The sequence below is a fragment of the Peromyscus maniculatus genome, chromosome 7, assembly GCF_049852395.1.
Source record: "Peromyscus maniculatus bairdii isolate BWxNUB_F1_BW_parent chromosome 7, HU_Pman_BW_mat_3.1, whole genome shotgun sequence".
Taxonomy (NCBI): Eukaryota; Metazoa; Chordata; class Mammalia; order Rodentia; family Cricetidae; genus Peromyscus; species Peromyscus maniculatus.
Window position 1 is genome coordinate 92,348,279 of NC_134858.1, and position 23,794 is coordinate 92,372,072.

Below are 23,794 nucleotides of genomic sequence, written 5' to 3' on the forward strand. Positions count from 1 at the left end.
TATTGCATATCAATCACAAAATTTCCAAATGGCTCTGCCTGCTTTTGATGATCTCCCATAGAGCAATCACACAATACTCTAAGGGAATTAGGACATGGTAATTGGTCAGATCTGAGTCTTGTCCCAGCCTGAGGCTGATGGCTTGTGGTCTATTTTTGAGAAGAAATCAATTTGAGGAAAAGTCTAACAAACTTTCCAAAACGGTAGCTGCTGTACTCATCATGATATGATGTGTTGAAGCAGAAAGGCCCCTGGGCTACTCTAAGCTTGAAGAAATGTTCTATCTTAGAAAGAAAACATTCTTTTCTGCATGTGGAACTGAAGGAGAGAAAAATGAATTCTATATGTCACAAACAATGAAAAACATCATAGCAAGAATGGGAAAAGCCCACTGTGTGGGAGTGCATGCTCTCATGGAGCTTCAGAGGATCTTGCACTGGGTGCATGCTCTCATGGAGCTTTAGAAGCTCTTGCATTGGGTGCATGCTCTCATGGAGCTTCAGAGGCTCTTGCACTGGGTGCAAGCTCTCATGGAGCTTCAGAGGCTCTTGCACTGGATGCATGCTCTCATGGAGCTTCAGAGGCTCTTGCACTGGAGTCCTGTTCCCCGTCTTTTGTTAGTGCAGCTTTGGTGAAAATAAATTGAATAAAGTCTGAGTTTTCAGAGTGTGCATTCAGCCACATTTGTTCTTCTGCCGACGTTAAGAACTGGTGAGGAAGCTTGCCATTGGCTTGGAATTCAAAAGATCAAAGGTCTTGTCCCAGGCAGTGTGAAATCTGAAATGTAACTCTATAAATCAACAGAAAAAGTATAGAAGACAATGAAAACAATGTTCCCACCACACTCCCCTCTCACCATTAAAACTTGTTTCAAAGTGAGACTTTCATGGGCAGGGCCATGGAAATCCCACAGGAAAAATACAACAATTCTTCCTGAAAATGAGCTCATATGCAAAAAGGAACAGGCCACCAAAGGGCATAGCTCCACCTAAAGGAAAGCCAGGAATCAAGCAGACCAAGCAGACGAGAGGAAGCCAGAGGGGCAAGCACCCAGAAGGCAAGGAGTCTGAGGAAGAGTATAAAATGGGCACATTAAAACCGACAGAAGAGGCCAGTAGAAGAGTGGGAATGGTGAGGAAAGTAGAGTTCAATGCAAAAGATGGAGCTTGGCCAATGAAAATGCAAATATTGACATTAAAAACTCAATGGATGACATAAATGTCACATGATAAACCAACTGGCAAGTGGAAGATGAAGTTGACAAATGATCCAAAATGAATGTAGCACAGGCTTAAAAACTATGACAGGTTGGTTAAGAGATGTGAATGATAGCATGGAAAGAAATCCAGAAGACATCAGTAAAAATTTCAGAAGGAGAAATGAAAGGGAGTGATGGGAGGCAGGATTTGAAGAGATGGTGAATAATAATTTTCTAGAGTTAAAAAGGCAAATTGAAAGATCACATAGTATTTACAGCTTGATAAGTGGAAACTAATCTACCGTCGATATATTTTAATTTTTACTTAATTTTAAATCCCCCTCTCTCAGTGTGTGTGTGTGTGTGTGTGTGTGTGTGTGTGTGTGTGTGTGTGACGTGCCATTTGACCAGACAGTGATTCATTAATTAGGAAGCATCAAACTCTAAGTGACATAATGAGACATAAGAAGAAAATGTAAAAGGCCTGTAAGGAAGTACTAAGAGAGGTGGGGAGAATGAATGACTGAAGTGCAGAGAGATAAGAGATCAGTAAAGATAAAGTGCAAATTTTAAGGGAACCAGAGAGGTAAGATCGGGTCCTTAGTATGAAGGTCATTCACAGTTACAAACTGCCCAAGAATCGTGTCTTCATTAGGAGTAAATGCATCCCAAGAAGAGAGAAGTGTCCAAGGTCTGGTAGGAAATAAACAATAGCCCAAGACCCAAATTCAACAAAACTATAATTTAAAGCTAAAAGTGAAATATACTTTCAAATAAGGTTTACTGTCCATATATCATCAGTTATAAATCTTTCCAGGGATACAATTATGTAGAAATAAGATGCTTAACTCGGTAAGAAATGAAGAGCAGACAGAGGACATTGAACTCAGGTTTTGGCAGAAATACCTCTAGGTGAAATGAGAAATGACTGTGGCAGATATAATGAAGATGAATAAAGAGGGGGAGGATTGGGTAGACAGTGACTCCAAATTTCACTACAATATTTAGAGACAATGGATATGAGCTAGCTATGGGAGGAGAGATAATGTGGGCACAGGAGAGACATAGCAGAGATCTATTTACTGTGACACTCCAGATTTCACTCATCCAAACATTTCTCAAAATGGTACAAGAGGGTCTGCCTACAGGCCATACTTCTCTACTTTGTGCAGAGTTGCTGAAATTAATGGGAGCCGGCTATGAAATCACAGGTACTCTCATCATTTTGGACTGTGCAAATGGTACCTCATGCTAGGAACCCGGGCCTGTCTTCTGCCACACCTCATTACTATGTAATCGGAGCTTCATGTTCATTTCAGCCCACAGTTTGAAAACTTGTCCTCTTGCTTAGAGGCCCCACACTGTGTCCTAGTCTGAACCCAGAAAAAGCAGCCATAAGAGAATGAGATACACTAAGCAGTCTGTACATGAGGCAGTGGTAGGACCAGGGTTCTTGTAATTAACAAAAGAAATTACTGATCCATGGGTGAGACTACTCATGCTGATGTGGTGGGTTCATTTTCTTCCTGGAATCAAGCTACTCAGGATACTTAATCAGCATCCACTTTATTAATTCACCACAGGAAATTACTGTCATTGGGATTTCAAGAGCCCCAAAGATCATATGGTCTTTCTCACATTTTTTTTTTTTCAAGCAGCCTTTCCTATACCTGATTTGCATACAGGAGCAAATGCTAGAGGTGTGTATGGTATACATGGGGACGGGTAGAGGTCCACTGGTCTGTTGGTTGATTATCTTTATAATCTTCATCATTCATACAAAATAAGCTACTTTCCAATGGGACCTGAAATTTTGGGTTCTTGGGAACTACCACCTGAATCCACAGTAATATTTGGGACCATTCAAAACTACTCCAAAGTCTGATGAGATAAACAGGAGTGGCCCCTTCTCCACTGCACAAAGCTGTGATGGTGACCTGCAGTCTTCTGTTCCATGATGCTTCTCATTCCTCCACGACTAACCAATCCTTCCTTGCTTCACTGTCCTTTTGTCATGATGCAAACCATTGTTTGTCTCTATCTAATATCCTTCAGTATCTGGTTGGGAGAATTGATAGTATTTTCTGGCTTCTGACTCAGCCATGACCAGTGACATTCACTGATAGGACAGTACCTAGTGGCAGATGGTAGTTTGTACTAGGTAGCAGACTGTAGAAGACAAGAATAAACCATGATTTTGACCTCATATCAGGCAAGGTTCCCAAAGACTTAAGAGCTTCTAGTGACAGTATGATGTAAAACACTGAATTCTGAATTTTTGGTGAGAAATCAGAGCCTTAAAGTGTGAAGGAAGTCAAAACTCTCATACCAGAGGGTAAAACAAGCAACCTAATAAAATGACAAGACTTTATAGTTAAAACTCATTAAGATTTTTCATCATAAATCATGTTTTATTTCTAACAAACTTTTGACGTCTCATTCTGCACAACCAGGAGAACATCTTTTATTTAAAGCACTCTGCTCTGAATTCTTTTCTATAATTTTTTTCAAGGAACAAGAGGTCAAATCAATACTCAGTCATAATTTTGGCCCAAATTAAAATCCCTCTTGTCCTGACTATAATCTGCTCATATTACTTGGATTCCACAATGAATTTTCATAGCAGTCTTGTTATGGGTCTGACATGGGTACTGCCTTCCTGAGGCGTGTGATGCTGAGGAAATCTGATTAAACTTTGGGAAAGAGCAACTGTTCGGCAATGGTGTATAAACTCGGGACCCATTTTTCAGAGCCTGACTGCAGGGCCTGGCACCCTCACCAGTCATTGGATGATAAATGAACTGTCCCTGAATGCCCAACTCCCATGTTAATAGCTTTAAAATACCAGTTGTTTATGAGAAAGAAGTTGGGAGCGTTGATGAATTTTTCTATCCCAGGAGTCCACAGACACATCTTTTTCCCCCCATTGCTAGAATGGCAGGCAGTGTTGTAAGGCAAGGGAAGAAATCCATTCACCATTTGGATGTTCTCCATGGGTTAACATCACGCCTCTCATGTCAAAATATAGTAGAGTGGGTACCCAGTAAATTCTTATGTGAAATGAGACATGAAATCCAGACCACTCTCTACTGCATTTTCCTGTCATATCAGAATTATAATGCAGTTTCATCTGGTATTTACAGGGGTGTGGAATTCAAACTGGATATATGAACACTATAGCCCAGCCCAAAGGGCTTATTTTCCAAATGACAGTTAAACAGTCAAACGTGACTAAGTGCCATGGATATCTGTGTCATATTTGAGCATCTTTACCTTAACATGTGTGGCTCTGTTCTTTTAGTCTTTCTCCATTCCTGTCCTCATATGTTTGATTCTGCAGAGATTTAAATATTAATTTTGATGTGAAAGGTGACTATTGAGATGATCAGACATTGCCTATTCTCAAATCTTTCCTTGTCATGTTCATAAGAAAAAGTCACAGAAGAAACTATGTGTGTTATTTTGTTAATAATTCTGATAAATTTTTTGATAGAAAACTGTTGATCTCAGAACACTCCTCAGATGTAGACAGGGCATAGATTTTAATTCTCCATGGAGTCTGTCAGTTTTCTCATTCATCCAAGTGGGAGCTTTAATATACCCAGGGAAAGAAGAACCTACTTAGAAGGGAGACATAACTGAAGGTGTGGATTACATGAACAGATCAGATAAACTTGATAGGGAGCAAAACTAGAAAACCAGACTTCAGGTATGCAAACCTGGTCACTGGTAGGTGTACAAAGGGCCAGGATATTCATTACAAGGGAAAGGATTGAAATTATAAAAAGTAAACTTATAGAAATTTTAAATATGAAAAGCAAAATAAACTACTTAATAGATACAACTTGAATTAGTAAATTCAAAATATTCAAAGGACCAAATATTAGTGAACTCAGAAATCTAGCTCTGCAGGAGAGTAAGGCACAAAAATAAACCAGAGCCAACAAGGATAATAATTATCTTCCTCAAATAACCTTGACAAGTCTAAAATAATTTTTAAAAAGTATAAAATATCTGAAAAGAAAAATCTCTAGGCAATGGACAAAACAGTCTCAAAAAATTAGGGTTAGAGTTTGAATATGACCCCTAAATTTCATATATTGGAAACTTAATCCACAATACAACAATTCAGAGACATGGGACCTTTAAGAAATGACAAGGTCACGTGTCTCTGCTCAATGCCATTGTCACGGGAGTCTGTTACTTTATGACAAGTGAGCTCATGAGTAAGGCTGTTTGTTCTTTCTCTCATACACTCACCCTCCCTTGCCCTCTACAATGGATGGTACAGCGTAAGATCCCTACCAGGTATGGGGACCTTGATCTTGGATTCTGCCTTCAGAGATGCAAGAAACATCTATATTTTTCCTTGTGACTTACTCATCCTCTGATATTCTGTTATAGCAGCACAAAATTAACTAAGATGGTCAATAATATAATGAATGAGCTTGAAAGACAACTTGGATGTTAAGGGTGTTCATTGCGCTTTCTGAGGAGCCGGGTTAGGTTCCTAGAATCCAAATCAGGCAGCTCACAACCACATAAAACCCAGCTCTAGAACATTCAAATACTTCTTCTGGACTCCTTGGGCACCTATACACACTAGCACATACACACATGTGTACACGTTATTCCTTTGAAATATTGCAATAAATGGATCAAAAGGGTTAAAGAACCACTGGGTCCTAGGTCAGTTTCATTTGGAATTACAAACAGCATGAGAGATGCAGAGATGGTACCTTCTAAGTTTCAGGAAAGACATATGGGACATCCGGGAAAGAAATCCAAGTCATATGCAGAGGCAAGAATAATCAGGTTGACCATCGACTTAACCAGTGACATGCAATTTTAGAAGATAGAAACATAGCACATTGGGAAAGGGTGTGGAACCAAGGCAATTTGTCTCTCCAGCATAAAGACATCATCACTTGAGAGTTTTAATAAACATGATAGGGCAGTGGGCTGTTCTGTTGTGAGAGAAAGTTAAAGACCTAATTCATACCATCCCTAAAATAAATTGCAAGAATTATGAAACTAAATGCTTAGGAAAAACCACGAACAAATAAGAAGTGTTTTAAGTGATTTTTTGAAATGTTAATGTCTTCTGATTCAAAATCTAGAGACAGAGCTGATGAGATGGCTCTGTTGGTAAAGTGTCCACTGTACAAGCACGCAGACCTGAGTTCAGATGCCCAGCACACAAACCAAAGCACATGCCTGTAATCTCAGTGCAGAGACAGGAGGATCAATGGGGCATGCTGGTGTAGACAAATTTCTAAATGGTCTTATTATATAAAAAACATGGAGCTGCCGGGTGGTGGTGACACACACCTTTAATCCCAGCACTCAGGAGGCAGAGCCAGGTAGATCTCTGTGAGTTCGAGGCCAGCCTGGGCTACAGAGTGAGTTCCAGGAAATGCACAAAGCTACACAGAGAAACCCTGTCTCGAAACAAAAAACAAAACAAACAAACAAACCAAAGGAAAAAAAAACAGAGCCAAATATAGGGGTGAAAGCCTTAGAGAAAGATCAGGGAAATAGGGAAAGCAGCAGCTAACCTTACCTCACCAACTCGGTAGCTTCCAAATGTGAGTTACTTCCTGTCTACCCATGCCTTTATTGCCTTGCTGTTCTGCTCTCTTGTAGCTAGAGTTTTCCTGCCTTGCCCACAGTCAGGACAAATCTCTGTCACCCGCCAGTCCCACAGCTGCTCAGACCCAACCAAGTAAACACAGAGACTTATACTGTATGACCGTGGCAGGCTTCTTGCTTACTGTTCTTATAGCTTAAATTAATCCATTTCCATAAATCTATACCTTGCCACGTGGCTTACCAGCGTCTTCACATGCTGCTTATCATGGTGGTGGCTGGCAGTGACTCCTTCTGCCTTCCTTTTCTTTCTTTTCTCCTCCCTGTTAGTCCTGCCTATACTTCCTGCCTAGCCACTGGCCAATCAGTGTTTTATTTATTGACCAATCAGAGCAATTTGACATACAGACCATCCCACAGCACTCTCTCATTGGCCCTCTTAGCCCAGCTACCTCACTTCCTCTTCCTACATAGCCCTATCACTGTCTGTCTGTCTGGACAGACCTCCAGGTCTCTATGTTTGGTACTAGGATTAAAGGCATGAGTCACCACACTATTTGCTCTGTTCCCTAGTGTGTCCTTGAACACACAGAGATGCTGCCTACTAAGTGATAGGATTAAGGGTGTGTGTTACCACTGCCTAACTTCTTTGTTTACTTAAAATGGCTTGCTATTTCCTCATTTCTCCAGGAATACTTTATTCATTAAAGCACAAATAAAATATCACCACCTTTCAACACACATAAATACCATCACATGCTAGCCTGTTTGTCTAGCTCTTTGGTGAGCTCCAGGTACAGTAAAGAGACCGGATCTCAAAACACATAAGGTGGAAAGTGATAGAGCAAGACTCTCTCTGGCTTCCACATGCATATGCATACATACATATGAATATACATGTACATCCATACAGCACACATGCACAGCAAAACTTTAAAAATCCATAGAAACAATAAAGAAAAAAATTAGACACTGTGCCTACACGTGAATTTTAAAAAATAAATAGCTTTAGTAGAAAATGAAGGATGGACTACAAGAAAGCATCTGTAATATCTTTGACAATGTCAATATCTTAAACACACAATGGATGCCTACTAATCAATGTGGAAAAGATAATATTAAGCCATTTTAATAAAAATATGAATGATGAATGTATGAGTTTCTATGTATTATTTACAGACATGGATATATTTCTTTGCCTACACATGGTCAGTGTTGCAAAGCTTGAGGACAGTTAAAATCATACTTTCTGGCAGTATTGGCATAAATTTTAAGTATGCCCAACAAAGCAAGTTCTAGAAGCTTAACCCAAAAAGTATTTGCTTATGTCAACAATATAATGTCTATACATTACAGCAGTCTGCCAACAATAAAAAATGCAAATAGCCAAAATGTCTATTGATAAAGAAGAGTTAAATATATCATGCTATATGCAAGCTATTTCCAGGGTCTTTAATAAAAGTATTATACAGAAAAATCTCTAAGGCATTTCAAGTTATAAAATTTCTGAAAAAATGTACATTATATAATAACATTTATACAAAAGACTCAATAGGCATATAAATGCAAATAAATGCAACAGAATGACTTTAGACACTGTACATTTTACACTTCTACATTGCCTTAATCTTTAATGCAGATAGTTATATTACTGTTATACTTTGATAGCAAAAGTGATTTAAATAACAAATACATTTTAATATGAATAAAAATATCATAACTACTTACCTAATAGAATTTAAGGCTGTATTCCTGTCACCTATAATTGGAATGATAGTTGGCTCACTTTTGTTGACAGGTTTTTGTCCACTAATGAATGAATGAGTGAATGAATGAGTGATTGATTGACTGATAGATATTTAATGGAGATCTCATGGTAGACACCAGTAAAAGGTGTATAGAAGTATATGTGTTTATGTGATGAAAAAGCTGTCCATAAATGATGAGAGTGAAACCCCAGAAATGAGACACACATCTCTGTTGCCAGAACAGTTGATTGAAAATTGCAATCTTTGGCCAGCCAACCAGTCCTCTGAATGATTAGCTTGGGAGTTTAATCAGTGGCTCTGAAATAGAATAGCCCTAACCAGTCCTGTCAGAGCCTATCACTAGATCAGAGCTGTATCCAGGTCGGTGGAACATTTCACATCAGTATCCAAGAACATGAGAGCATCTGATCAAGGCAGCTCACTTTAAGATGCATTACCCAATTTCCTAGCCACATAAAAATGTTTATGAGGCATTAGATGTATGTACCATGAACTTGTCTTAGAAAAATATGTTTATATCAACTCAGAATTTATTGCTGGCAATGGAAGAGCTAAGTGCTTTGCGGGCCAGTCAGCTAATGTAGATGTGTGACTGTCCAGGATGTCAAGCGGTAAGATGATATGAGGCCAGGGCTAAACAAAGATTGATGCCATCCAAAAATGTTTTAGCTTCCATTTGCATTTTCAGCTGTGATATTCAAACATAACTGGGTATAACCAGTTTGTACCCCCAGGATTAACTGTCATGCACCCTTGTTTTCAGGAGCATTTTGTCATCACTGTCCCTACCTTGGGCCACGCTCTCATTTGACTTCTGCTGTCCTATGCCTTGTGTCTTGTTTAATCAGCAAAGAATTCTATCCAAGGCATACACATACACAGTGTGTGTGTGTGTGTGTGTGTGTGTGTGTGTGTGTGTGTGTGTGTGTGTGTTGGGGGGGGCAGTCAGGCAGACTGTCCCCTATAGCCCAGGTTGGATTTGACCTCACTAAATCAAGGTTGTCTTTGAACTCTTGATTCTGATTCTCCTGCCTCTACTTCCCAAATGCTGGGGTTATATACCCGTCCCACTGTGGCTGGCTCCCTGATCTCCCTGATCTGCAAATGGCAATCATTCTGTAAAGCCAAGCTCACAGCCCACCTGGCTGGCAAGCATTCTCAAGAACATTCCAGATATGGATTCATTCCCATTTCTGAGCCTCTTTGGAATCATAGATTCATTGTGAATTTAAGGTCATTCAGTCCTGTTGTGAGCTGACTAAATTTCACTATCATTAGATGACACCACTCACCTGGATTTGGTGACCTCAGAAGACAGCAGGGCATCTCTGAGGAGTTTCAAGTTTTCCCTTCCACACAAATTTTAGTTGCTCCCCAGTCTTTTCAAGCCACTGGGCTAGCACTTTGTGAAGACCTCTCAGTGACGGGAGTATTGAAGTGACGGGAGTATTGAAGAAAATATTAAATATGTTGCCCAAATTTAAAATAAAGACAACATAAGAATGCAGATTTCTGGTCTCCTTAGAAAAAAAGCTAGGAAATGCAGTAAGATTGGGAGAGTCTGTGTAGGTTCTATATGGCAATAGTTATCAGATGTTAAAAAGTGCACATCTTTCCCCTTTAACCCAAGCACAGGGCCTGATACCGAGTCCAGAGTTTCGTCTGCCTATGACAATTGAGTTTGTACAGTGAGAGAGCTAAGATTATGTTTCTTGTTCTTACGCTTATTGCAGGAGAAGTACAAGAGTGACATTGGCCTAACATGGCCCATCCAACCCTGGTGGAATCTAAGCAGCCATCTTTAATGTTAAGCAAGAATGTTGTCTCTGATAGGAAAACCCTTTAGAATTTGAAAAAAAAAGAAAGGAAAAGAAAGAACGAAAGGAAGGAAGGAAGGAAGGAAGGAAGGAAGGAAGGAAGGAAGAAAGAAAGAAAGAAAGAAAGAAAGAAAGAAAGAAAGAAAGAAAGAAAGAAAGAAAGAAAGAAAGAAAGAAAGAAAGCAATCAAGAACTACATGTTTTCTCTTCTACAAATGCCCACTTGTGCAGTCTCTGGCCACACTCACTGTCCCTGCTGCTCTCCACTGAACAAGTTTGTTTCTGTTTTCAAAAGTGTATTAAAGTTTTTGAGCCAAATGCAGGGATTATTTTTAATCCCTATGAAATTGTGTGTGGATTTACGCGAGATGCTTGGCCTCTCATCAGAAACTTGTGGATTAATACAGAGAATTTAGAGCCAGCTGCAGGAAAAATTAAGTAATTGTGTATTGATTTGTGTAGCAATAAGTCCCAATATTTCTAGTAGCTTAACAGTGAGTTCTGTTCAGAAACTTATTCTGTTTAATATTTTTATTAATGGCTGAACTCCGGGGAAACAGGGCAAGTTTGTCAGGTTGGCGGCTGATATGGGCCTGAGAAGTAAATAAAGTGTAGAATAAAACATCAGGATTCATAAAAGAACAGCAGGCTGAGGAAAGAGAGTACATGTGTATTAGAGGGCGCTTTGACATAATCAGTGCCTGAATTGTTAATTATTGTATCACCATCATATTTTATATGATATTGAATCATTAATAGCCAGATTCCTTAGACACAATTTGTATGGTTTAGAAAGCACACAAATACATTGAATTTCTTAATGTTTGAAGAGGGAAGTTTTTAATGAGCTATAAATTATAATTCTATTTTTGTTCCTTGAATTTTTTCATGATAAACTCAAACTGGGGCCTTATCAATTTTCCCCCTTAAACTATATCATTAATAGGTGAGTGTTAATTTTAAAAATCTGGCAGAAAGGATCTACCTTAGCTTCTATAATAAAAAGAACTTGGGGGCTGGTGAGGTGGATCTGTGGTTACAGAATGGCATGTGGCACCCAGCCTGACAATCTGAGTTTAACCCCTGGATCCCACATGGTAGAAGGAAAAAACCAGTTCCTACAAGTTGTCCTGTGACCACCACACATGCTCCATGGCGTATTCACACACATATACACCCACACAATGCAAAATAGTTATATAAATGTAGGACATACAAATTGTTTGGCACTTTTCTCTACAAGAGTCACTTCTCAGGGCTAGGGAGATGCCTCAGTGGTTACGATCTCATAGTGCTCTTGCTCAGGATTTGAGTTTGGTTCCCACTGCTGGTATCCAGGTCATCTGATGCCTCTGAGCCCCAAGGCCACTGGTATTCACATGCACATAACCCCCTTCCCATGCACACAATCACACACATACAGCCTGGCGGTGGTGGCGCACGCCTTTAATCCCAGCACTCGGGAGGCAGAGGCAGGCGGATCTCTGTGAGTTGGAGGCCAGCCTGGGCTACCAAGTGAGTTCCAGGAAAAGGCGCAAAGCTACACAGAGAAACTCTGTCTCAAAAAACCGAAAGAAAGAAAGAAAGAAAGAAAGAAAGAAAGAAAGAAAGAAAGAAAGAAAGAAAGAAAGAAAGAAAGAAAGAAAGAAAATCTGTTTTTAAGAAATGGAAATCACTTTTTCTTTTTTTTAAAATGATCTTCATTTATTAAATGTAAGTCTGTGATAATGTAGCCTTAATAACAATAGAAGCATTTCACCTATGACAATCAGGTTTTAACATAGGAAAGTTGATGTGAACTTAATCAAATCAAACAATTCATTATCTTTGGTCAGTACAGTCAGATATATGTTATTTGAAATGCCTTCTCAGTGTTTGTAAGACTGCATTGTTTTGTTAGTGGGAAGAAGACTGTAGCTTAAGAAAACATTACACTATGTTGAACTTTTCTGTATTCTATTTTTGATTGGTTGAATTGGAATATCTTATCAAGTCCATCCAAGTAAGGGCAAGACTGTAAACACTGCAAAGTTAACTAGTCACCCAATCAAATTATAGAGTGCTGTAAAGGTCAAAGCAATAAAAAAAAAAAGGGAAATCAACTTTTTCACTCATGATAAACTGACATGTTCAGAGCAAAAAGCAATCACTGGTGTGTGATGTGTTTGTGACTTTCCTGAAGATCTCAGGAGAGAGCCACCATTACAAGACTGGAGACTACATCCTTATCATCTGTGGTCACATCCAGAGTACTCTGCTGCTCTGGGGACACAGGAGACCAGACAGGTGGTTCTTCTGTTGTTTCTCTGAGCTCTGCTTTTCCCATCACATAAGCTGATTGACTCAAGGGCTTATACCATGCGTCTAAAACCTCTAGAAAGTTCATTTACTGACAAGTGACCCCAAGATGAGTATTGGAAAGAATAACAAAAGTTGTCTTTTTTTCTCTTTTGTCTCCTCCCCACCCCCAACAAACTTGAAAAGAAATGGCTACTAAATTCAACAAAAACCCACACTTTTTTCTTTTTATCATGGAGCCAACATATTAGCAACTAAGGATATAAAATGATGTGTTTGGATGACCTTTCATCACCTTCCTGATAATGATTTCACAGCGTCTCTATCTCAGCATCCTCAGTTGGTCCTTCAGACATACAGCTTGGTACAGAGAGACACTTCTCCTTTGCTCTCTTGCAGCCCATTGCCCAACTCTGCAGACACCACCCACCTCCTCAGCATTTCTCCCTTCCCTGGAGCACGCACTTGCTTTTGTTAGCTGGTGCTTACTTAGCTTGTGTGTGTTGAGTGAGGGATTTGGAGAGCAGGTGCATTGTCGCATGTCATTAATTATTTCACACTAATCGATCAGTGACAGTGACTGGAGTGGACAGACCAGTTATTTCTTCAGTGTTTTCCCTTCATGTTGTGACTTAGTGCAGCCAGTTACAGTTAAAGAATGCCACCTTCTTTTCCTTTGAGGCTGTCATCACAGATGTAGCCTCTGTACATGCAGAGGAAAACAGGAAGAGGGCCCTGGATTCACCCAGAGACTTAAGTAATTAAACAAGTAGAATGAAGCTTTTCTGTTGATGATTTATGTATCTGGTTTGTTTGTTGATTTTGTCAAAAGAAGAGAACATAACTGAGTTACATTTAAAATTTTTTTGCAAGATTGAAAATTTGTGCACATACATAGACATGAGCAAATGCACACATATACAACTGACTCTTTATATTTTATCTATCATTTTTTGTTGGTTTCCTCTGCATATAGATTTTCCCACAAATAATCCCTCCAAACTAAATGTATTCATAGGAACAAGTTTGAATGGATTTCATGCCATAGAATAGAAACTAACAATATAAAGAAGTGGAGAAGTCTGGGGAACCAGCAGCCTTTGAGTTCTGCAGAGTCTGGCTCTCTTACCTGGCAAATCATCCTATGGGATTAAGTCTTCTGACTTCACCAGTGACAAGTCCTTCACCATTTGTAACCACCACTCAATGGTGGGCAGTATGTTTGTGCTACACAACCATAGACTGACCCATGGAAAAGTGAAAATATTGTTGATTCTCATGCTCAGAATAGGGCAGTGACTTAGGAGTGTCTAGAGTATCTGTGTTGCTGTTTTCTCTCCCATATTGATTAGTGACATCAAGCAGGAACCTGACACATAGCATGATGTGGTGAGTATACTAAGATGGAGTGTCTGCACCAGCTCATGGCCACTGTTCTCTAAAGAAAGTGTAGCAAGCTCCAAGGTGTCCCCAAACTGCTGAGAGCCTTCTAAACATAGTAGTGAGTCCCTAAACCCATTACTCCTTATGTGGGACAATTATTCTCCCATTTCTGTTTTGCCATTTTCAAAGCATAGTTACAAACTCAAGCCTTCATGGCTGTCACTGAAACTTTCCTGGGAATTGTGCTGGGCACCCCATCTTCTCCTGTGGCTCATAACCTCACCTTCAGCCTCTCTACCCCTGGGTTCTAATCAGTCATGCTACTCTACTGGCCTACCAGAGCATATCCCCGTTGATGTTTTATTATTATCTGTATACCCTGTGTTATATTCTGAAAGTGTTTTATGTCAACCATCTCAACCTCCCTAAATTATTATGCTATACATATTTTGTATTCCCACCTAGATGAGAAAGCTTGTACTGAGGGAGGCTAAGCTACTTGTTCAAACCCTCCCTTGCCTAGAAACTGGAAGGTCTTTGCTCCAATTAAGTGAAGTAAATGGAATAAATGTCAAAAGAAAGAAAAGAGTTCCCATGAGAGGAGATGAACTGCCTGCAGATGAACCCAAGAACCACAGCATGACTCAGAGACAGGAGCCATCAGGGACAGGGATTCCCTCGGTCAAGGCTAATAGGAAGCAGGCATGGGGTCAGTGGGAAGATAATGAGCTAAAGCCACCAGGGATGGAGCTTATCTTAGGCCTCTTCCTAGCAATCTTGGGCAACTAACATGGCCTATCTAATGTCCAACAAGACACACATGGAATTTTCAAGAAAGATTAATGAGATTAGCTTTTTGTTAACTATAAGACATCAGATATTGATTTACTTGGCCTCTTGTGTTGGGGATATCAGAGCTAGCTGAGATACTGGGAAAGACAAGGCCGTGTTTAGAAGTGTTGGTTTGTTTTTTTTTAAACTCAGTTTATTCCCAGACTGCCAGACATGTGTGCAGCTCTCTGGTGTCAGCTGGAAGGTAGTGGAGATTAAGGGGGACTAGTTTATCCTCTTATACAAAGCTATTGTCCTGGTAAAATGAAGATTTATGTGCCTTCCCTTGGGAGTGACAGAGCCCAACACCATGAGATGAATTTTTATCTAGGACATGGTGAGACTTTTCACATGCACACTGAACTAAAGGAAAGCCTCCGTAAAAATGGGGTGCTTGGCTGCTGTACTCAGAAAATGTACGTGCATTATGCATAAAAATGTAAATTTCTGTAAAATTTGAAAATCCCATTTTCATCAGAACATAATGGTTGTAGTTTGTGCCGAGTAAGCACCCTTTCTAAATATTAATCATTCTTTGTAAATGCATTTTCTTTTCTTTCTCCTATACACAAAATTGCACTGTTTGTTACAAGTTTCCTCCCAAACTGAGCACTGTTCGTTACCTTGCTCTAGAGGTTGTGTGATCCTTGTGGAGCCAGTATGTCCTAGATTTCCCTTTTCACCTCTTTGCCTTCCGTCTTGTCTTCAACTACTCCTTGTGGGCGTTCTCCAACTTCTCTCTCCAATGTTAATGAAATACAGGGCTTGGAAAATTGCCTTTGCAGTGCCCATGCGTGAGTTAGGTGAGTGTTGGTGAGTTGTTGGGGGGAATCTCTGTATTCTGTGAGATTCTTCTCACAGTCCTGATGAAGTTCATTGAGAAGCGCCCCCCCCTTATGACGGCAGCGTGGCTTCGGTCCTCTGATGTGTTACTCTGTGGAAACTGCTATTTCTCCTCTCCTCAGAGAATTGAGCTAAACCTTCTGTGTCTTTCATTCTCTATTTGAAACCACTGGACTGAAACCTATAGGAAATTCTACTTGCTTTTTCCTCTTTTCAAATAAATAGCTGTTTTGAGATTATCTCTGCATTCATGGGTGAACATGGGATTTCAATTTTGAGAGGTGGCTGAGCCTCCCCCTTAGGTGGGCATACACTAGAAGACTCAGGGGGTCTTGCTAGCAGCTGAGAAATGACTTAACAGCAGTGCACGTAGGGAATCTAGGAAGAACACTAGGTATTCTGTCTCAGTGCCGGGCTGGCCCCACAGTGGCCTTTATCCTACCATCAGGACTTGGTGTGGTTTGGGAGGCAAAATTGTGAAAATTCTGCACAATTCTCCATACCTATAGAGTGTGGTGGCTATCTTTATCTACCAGAATTTTAAAACATGGCATGTACATTGGACCCCAAGGTTCTTGACAAACTCTTTCTCCCGTCAGAGATTTAGAGGTTCCAGCCTGTTATCAAAGGCCATGACCACTAGCTCCAGGCAGTCTCTTCAAAGGTCTTCTATGGTCTATCTCCACTTCCACATCCCTAAAGGTCCTGATGTGTGAATAGATCAGTCAGATATAGTAAGCATAGTCCTGCTGACTTCAGGACTCTGCTGAGGGCGTTCTACTGAGGGTTGGGAAATGTTGGATGTTAATTACCTTCTTCCCACCATTCCATTACTCCAAAACCTACTTGCATCTCAGTCCCTGCTGTTTGCTCAGCCACCTACACATGCCCCAGGGTTCATCTCTTCACCTTCCATCTGACACCATTTGAAGGCCTTTCCCAATCCTTTCTTGGGTTTCTTCAAAAGAAGTCTTTGCTGGCCTCACAGCCTCCAGTCTCGGTTCCCTTCCGTGTGTTCTTTATGCTCCTCTCAGAGTCCTGTCCAACCAAAAGCCACTCCTGTTGGTCAGTACACTGCTTCAAACCCTAAGACTCAGCTCCTCCGCAAGGTGCCCTTAGCCCTCACTGAACTCCCTTTGCTTTGAAATCTAGCCCTTTGAGGGTTCATAGACAGACAAGTGAGGCAGACCAGGATGGGTAGGATGGACTTCGGGGAGACTCAGATTGCCTATATTTAATATATCTGAAGGTGGCTGATGTTACTGAGTTCTGTCTAGTTACTGCCATTCAGAAAACAGGGCCAAAACTGATGGATCTGAATTTTCAAGAGAAATGGGGATCTCCGTTTTTTATGTGATGTTAAACCCTGATGTTTGAATGTTGAAAATAGTTCTGTTTTCTTTTTCATAAGCAAATGAAAGGAGAATGAACAGACCCAATGAAGGCAGACAGTCTGAGGAGCCTGGAGCTTCTGAACAGCCTGCCCCTGTCTCTCTATGCTCTAATTCAGGGTCGGGCAAGTGTTTTGTTCCAACTGGCTACACGGGCCATGCTGTCTCGGTGGATCCTTTCCTCTGCGGTGGTGGCACAAAATTAGGCACACCTACTGGGTGAATGAATTAGCAAGGGTGGGCTCCAGTAGAAGGGAATTTTTGAGAGAGGAAGCAGCTGGCCTAATCCTCTTGGCTGGGGTCACTCTGCTGATTTCTGCCTAATCACACTAAGGGATCTCAGGCTTATCTAGAGACTATTCACAGTGGCAGAAATGCTTTTTTATATAAAATTTCTCTGAGTCATCATTTCGCCTGACTCCTTTCTGGACTAGAACCTAGAAACACCCATCTTGGAAAGCATGCCAGACCTTTTCTGAAGTCTAGCTGTTAGGTGGCTTCTGGCCTCCTGCATTACCCTGAGGGTTCTTTCCCCACTGTCCTCCCTGATGTTCCTTTTTCTGCCTCTGACCGTCTCTGCAGGCATTTGACTAGTATCTAACTGAGCAAAACGAAATAATTAACATCATCTAATTTCACATCAAACTCAAGAGTTTTTTTTTTTTCCTTTGTGTGTAGGAAGATGGGGTGAGAGGATTTTGTGTTAACCCAGGCTGGCCTTGAACTCACTATGTATGCAGCTCAGGCTAGCTCAACTTAAGAGTAATCCTCCCTGCCTAAGCCTTTCAGAATGCTGGGATTGCAGCTGTGACCCACTATGCCCAGCTCAAATTTTTAAATGGATACATATAATTGCATACATTTATACAGTTATAACTCTTAATAATTATACTTGTTAATGTGTACTATAAATGATGTTCTGATGGTGTATACATTGTATGCTGATCAAATCACAGTAATTAGCATATCTCACATCAGTTATCATTTTTTGCTGGTGAAATGCTCAGGATTCACTTATTTTGCACCATCCACTCTTAACTGTCATTATTAGTAACTCTGCAATAAACATCAGAATTTACTCCTCACATCCACTGTAACATTGCCACACCCTTCCTCCTCCTCTCCTCCATCTGCTGTGGCCTCTGGTTAGCCACTATCCCACTCTCCATTTCTTCCAGGTGTCTCACGCAGGTTCCACAGAGGAATGAAATCATGTATTGGCTTTCTGTGCAGGAAAACCTTCCACTGAGTCTAGTCACATTATCATAAATGACAAGATATTATCTATTTTTTATAGGTAAATAATACTCCAGTATATGCATATTCAACTTTGCTTTGTCGATTCACCCACTGATATTTGGTTGAATCCTTATCCTGGCTATTGTGAGGAACACTACAGTGCGTAGGAATTTGGCTGCCTCCGAACATACCCCAGTGTGGGACTACTGAGTCATGTGATTGTTCTGGTTTTAATTTCTGGACCATCCTCCACACTGCTTGCATGATGGCTTTATTAACTGACATTCTCACCAAGGCTTTGCCTTGCTCTGTTTTCACCCACACTTGTTATCTCTTATTATCAGCTGACCTAGTAGCAAGATAGTATCTTGCAGTAGTTATGTTTGCATTTCTCTGATTAGCTGTATTGAACCATTTTTCACAGACTTGGCCTTCTTTTTAGAAATGTCCTATTTAGGTCTTTTGTCTATTTTCAAACTGGATTATTTGAGATTTGTTACTGAGTGTTTGAGTTCCTAAAACATTCTGGATGCTGACCCCTTGTGACATGAGTAGTTTGCAAATCTTTTCTCTCATTTTTCAGGTTGTCTTTTCACTATGTTGATTGTTCCCATTGATGTAAAGCTTTGTGACAGAGTTTGACATAATCCCATTTGTTTAGTTTGACTATAGTTCACTGTGCTTTGGGAGTCTTCACCAAAAGGACTTTATCCATTTCTGTCATGAAATATCTTCACTATGATTTCTTTTAGTAATCTGTATTTCTTTTTTGCTATCCATAGCCACAGGATCTTCTACAAGGTGTCACTTCTACTAGGAATATGCTGGGAGGTGTTTAAAGTGTCCTGAATCAAGAGCTTGGAAGCCTGAGGTCTGTGAGGTCTGTGCTAAGCTTTGCTAGTGCCTAACACTTGGCTAGGTCAACTCTGTCAGCTGCTGGGGTAGGATTGTTACATCTCTGGGAACTGAACCTGTGTCCTCCCCAGTGCTAGGCAAGCATTCTATAGTTTAGCTACTGGACCTGGATTTGTTAACTCATCTGGCAATATGGTCTGGAAATGTATCTTCCATCCCCATAGTTCTCTGGGAAGTGGCATTTTATACCAGCCACAGAGGGAATCTTTCTAATGCCAACACCTGGTGCCAACATCAAAGATTTACAAGTGTAGAGAGAATTTTAGCTTCATCACTCATCATCTCCAGAGTATTTGTTTTGGGTTACTTGTGTAGAATTGTTTTGGTGCTTGGGGATATTTAAAAAAAATATGTTTCTTCAGTATGAATGTAGCTCAAAGGCAGAGCACTTGCCTAGCTATACAAAGTCTTGTGTTCAACCCACCACAGTACTGAAAAATGGTTTTTATTTCCCCTCCTTAAATTTTCATTTTGGTTGTTTGTACCCTTGGTAGCATTCAAACTCTTTATTTGCTCTTTCTGGGACTTGCATGGTAATGTCAGGTAAGCAAACTTCTCTAAACTTCTTAGAACTGTGTAGATGATAGAAGTTAGTGAAAGCTGAGTGCTGTGCTGAAAAGAGCACCGAGTCCTGATGGGTTGGATGAAGATGAACTTCTCCTCTGCTTCTGTCACTGCCAATGTGCAGCCTGAAGAAAAATACTAAATCTCCCAGATACCTGCTTTCCTCCTGGATAAAATGGGCCGCCACACAGCTGCTGTAAGCCGGTATGGTAAATTATTTACGGCATCCAATTAAGCCATGATAAAAGCTCAACAGATGGCCAGGCGGTGGTGGTGTAAACCTTTAATCCCAGAACTGGGGAGGCAGAGACAGGCAGATCTCTGGAAGTTCGAGGCCAGCCTGGTCTACATAGTGAGATCCAGGACAGCCAGGGCTACATAGAGAAACCCTGTCTTAAATAAACAAACAATCAAACAAACAAACTCAACAAATGGTCCTGCTACATTTACTACTGCTACTACTACTGTCATCCTCATCATTGGCTCTGAGTTATTGTGTCACGGGATGGTCCTTGTCAATAACCTTAGAGTGGGTACTTTTCCCATTTCTTTTTTTAATTTTTATTTATTTATTTATTTTTCTATTATCAGCTTGATACAGTATAAATTATTATCCTAATAGTGAAATGCTTCATTGAGGTTTACCCAGTAATTGAGTAAAAACAAAATTTATTATAAGCTATAGTCATCCTAGTGTCCCCCCTGCTATATAGCCTCCCTGGTTCTGTGGGCTGCAGTCTGATTATTCTTTGCTTTATATCTAAAATCCGCTTATGAGTGAGTACATACCATGTTTGTCCTTCAGGGTTTGGGTTACCTCACACAGGATGATATTTTCTAGTTCCATCCATTTGCCTGCAGATTTCATGCTGTCATTGTTTTTCTCTGCTGCGTAGTACTCCATTGTGTATATATACCACATTTTCTTAATCCATTCTTCAGTTGACGGGCATCTAGGTAGTTTCCAGATTCTGGCTATTATGAATAGTGCTGCTATGAACATAGTTGAGCATGTATCTTTGTGGCATGATTGAGAATTCCTTGGGTAATACCCAAGAGTGGTATGGCTGGGTCTTGAGGTAGATCGATTCCCAATTTTCTGAGAAACCACCACACTGATTTCCACAGTAGTCTCCTACAGCTGATAAACTCCTTCAGTAAAATGGCAAGATACAAGATCACCTCAAAAAAAAAATCAGTAGCCCTCCTATACACAAATGATAAAAGGGCTGAGAAAGAAGTCAGAGAAATATTACCCTTTACAATAGCCACAAATAATATAAAATACCCTGGGATAACACTAACTAAACAAGTGAAGGACCTTTCTGATAAGAACTTTAAATCTCTAAAGAAAGAAATTGAAGAAGATATCAGAAAATGGAAGGATGTCCCATGCTCATGGATAGGTAGGATTAACATAGTAAAAATGGCAATCTTACCAAAAGCAATCTACAGATTCAATGCAATCCCCATCAAAATCCCAACTTTTCCCATTTCTTACTAACTGGCATTAAAGATGAATCTTGTAGTTAGAGACATCCCAGCAGATTGCTCTACAGTGTTCTCCCAGAATAGATAGCTAGAGCATGCCCTTGGCCTGTACCAGATCCAGCCAGGGACAGAAGATAGATCAGGAAGGCTGCATCTAAGAACCATTCCCATAGTTTGGGATGCTCTAACACCCTTTCCTGTGACTGTATGCAGTCTTGGTAAGTGATCAGGAGTTTCATTCAAAAGTATGTCTAATCTGTTTTTGTAAGAGTAAGTCTTCTTTTAAGGTTCAAAAGAGCTGCATCTGGGCTGATTATAATGTGGTAGCCACTAGATCCTTGTACCTAGTGGTGATGACTACCATCACTTGCAATGCAGCAGCCAACAGATACCTGGTTCACAAGTGACTAGAAGCTAACAGGCTTCTGGCTCTGCCAGTAGTGAGGTGGGCCCAGGTGCCTTGGGTCTATTGCTAACAGCAGCATCCAGCTGACATCAAAGGGCACTATGCCTTCTATGTGCCCAGAAGGACAAGAGGGCAACAGTGCCCCGTCACCCATGTGAGTCTGCTAGGAACCTTAGTATAGGGTTCTATCAGGGAAATCTCTTCTGTTTCACCCTCTGGAAGATAGTAGCAACTCAACGTTCTGCCAACAACTTTACCTCGGCCTTCTGTCTTTGCAGCATCATGATGTTGGAGCCTTCCTGGCAAGGAGCTCCTGTGTCCCAGCAAGAGCTGGGGACACACCAGCCAAACTGGTTTTCAAGCCAGAGGCACATTTGAACCACCCTCCTCCAGGAGCCTAGCCCCACTTCCTGCTGATCCTGAGCTGTCTGAAGAACCACTCAGTTATCTCCCGTGATCATTTTAATGCACGGACATAAGCTCCTATAACCTTTGTTTTTTTAACTTCAATTTTCTAAGCTCAGGGTTGTCTTTTGTAAATCAAAGCAAGATAGTTTCTGAGAGAATGCCAAGCACCCCTCCTGACACACAAAAGATTTGCATAGCTGTGGAATGTGAATTGAGAATTCTACCATCGTTCTTGGCAGAGGAAAATTTCTACTGTCCTAACCGTGGTTTGTACCTTTCTTACACTAATAAAAAGAAAAGCTGAAATCCTCCTGGATGCTTATTGAATACCATATGAACAAAGACATGATCCAATTACAGCACATCCAGAGAGCAATTTCTTCTCCTTTATTGGGTAATCAGTAAGATGTACTCTATTGTCTACTGGAGGACCTGTGAAGTCAAGTGCCTGCAGTCTGAGGGGAGCTTTGCACAGTCTGTTTCCTCCTGAGCTGGAGCTATCTCTGAATAAGTGTGTGACTCATTAGAAGAAAGACACAGAAGTGATTGAGTCAGAAGACAGCACAGGATCTGATATACAAGGCTTGCCAAGTGATGCGTATTGAGGATGAGAGTGGAAAGAGACCAGTAATGAACCCAGTATTCAAATAAAGAGGAACCACTAGCCTTAACCTCATAAACGATCTCTTCATCACTTGCTTTGGTCAGGACTCCCAGAGGACAAAGAAAAGGGCCAAGGCTCATTATAGTGACCAAGTGTTCCTACCAGGCAGAAAACTAACTGAAATCACAGAAATAGTGTGCACAGCCTAGAGACACCATTTGAAAAGTTGAGAAGAGGAGAAATACGCTATGTTCTTAGATAGGAACGCTCAGTATTCAAATCGCAAGTTCTCCTGTGTGGTTTTCATGTGGTTTCTCTAGCTATAACAGAGCGCTTGTCCTGATAAGCCTTGGTTTTCAACTTGACACACACAGCTTAAAAGCTACCAGGTTGAGCTGAATCCCCAGGGGAATCCTTGCCCTGGAAAAGATGGGAATTGGGGGTGGGCTGGGGGAAGAGCGGGGGGGGGGGGGGGGGGGGGGGGAGGGAGGATAGGGGAATCCGAGGCTGATATGTAAAATTAAATCAAATTATAAAATTAAAATAGATAGATAGATGATAGATAGATAGATGATAGATAGATAGATAGATAGATAGATAGATAGATTTAAAATAATAAAATAAATTCCTTTAAAAGGGGAGTAAAGTAATATAAAGAAAATGAGGTACATGAGGATGGAAAATACACAGAGAGTCTGGATTATGTAAGGAAAAAAAAAGCATCAGAGAGTTAAAACCTCAATTGAACAGCTGCCTAGGTCAGATTGTGGGCATATCTGTTCAGGACTGTATTACAGTTGACACAGGAGAGCCCAGCCCACTGAGGGCAGCACCATCTATTGACAGGTTGTCCTGGGCTTTATTTAAAGAAAAAGAATGAAAGAATGGAAGGAGGGAGGGAGGGAGGGAGGAGGGAGGGAGGGAGGGAGGGAGGGAGGGAAGAGAGAAAAAAAAAACCTAGTTAAGCATAAGCCTATGAGTGAGTGAGCCAGCAAGCAGTGTTCCTCCATAGTTTCAGCTTCAAGTTCCTGCTTGGATTCTTGCCTCG

At 40.7% G+C, this 23,794-nt stretch overlaps 1 protein-coding gene and 1 long non-coding RNA gene across 2 annotated transcripts in view; one reads left to right on the forward strand and one right to left on the reverse strand.

Annotated features, from left to right (window-relative positions):
• LOC143274303 (uncharacterized) overlaps nt 1-7,130 on the reverse strand; it is a 59,916-nt gene extending 52,786 nt beyond the window's left edge. The window contains exon 1 of the long non-coding RNA XR_013052884.1: nt 7,032-7,130. This is a non-coding gene — a long non-coding RNA (uncharacterized LOC143274303). The remainder of the gene's footprint in view (nt 1-7,031) is intronic.
• The window catches only part of Slc9a9 (solute carrier family 9 member A9), a 548,574-nt gene that overhangs the window by 190,689 nt on the left and 334,091 nt on the right, over nt 1-23,794 (forward strand). The window lies entirely within an intron of this gene.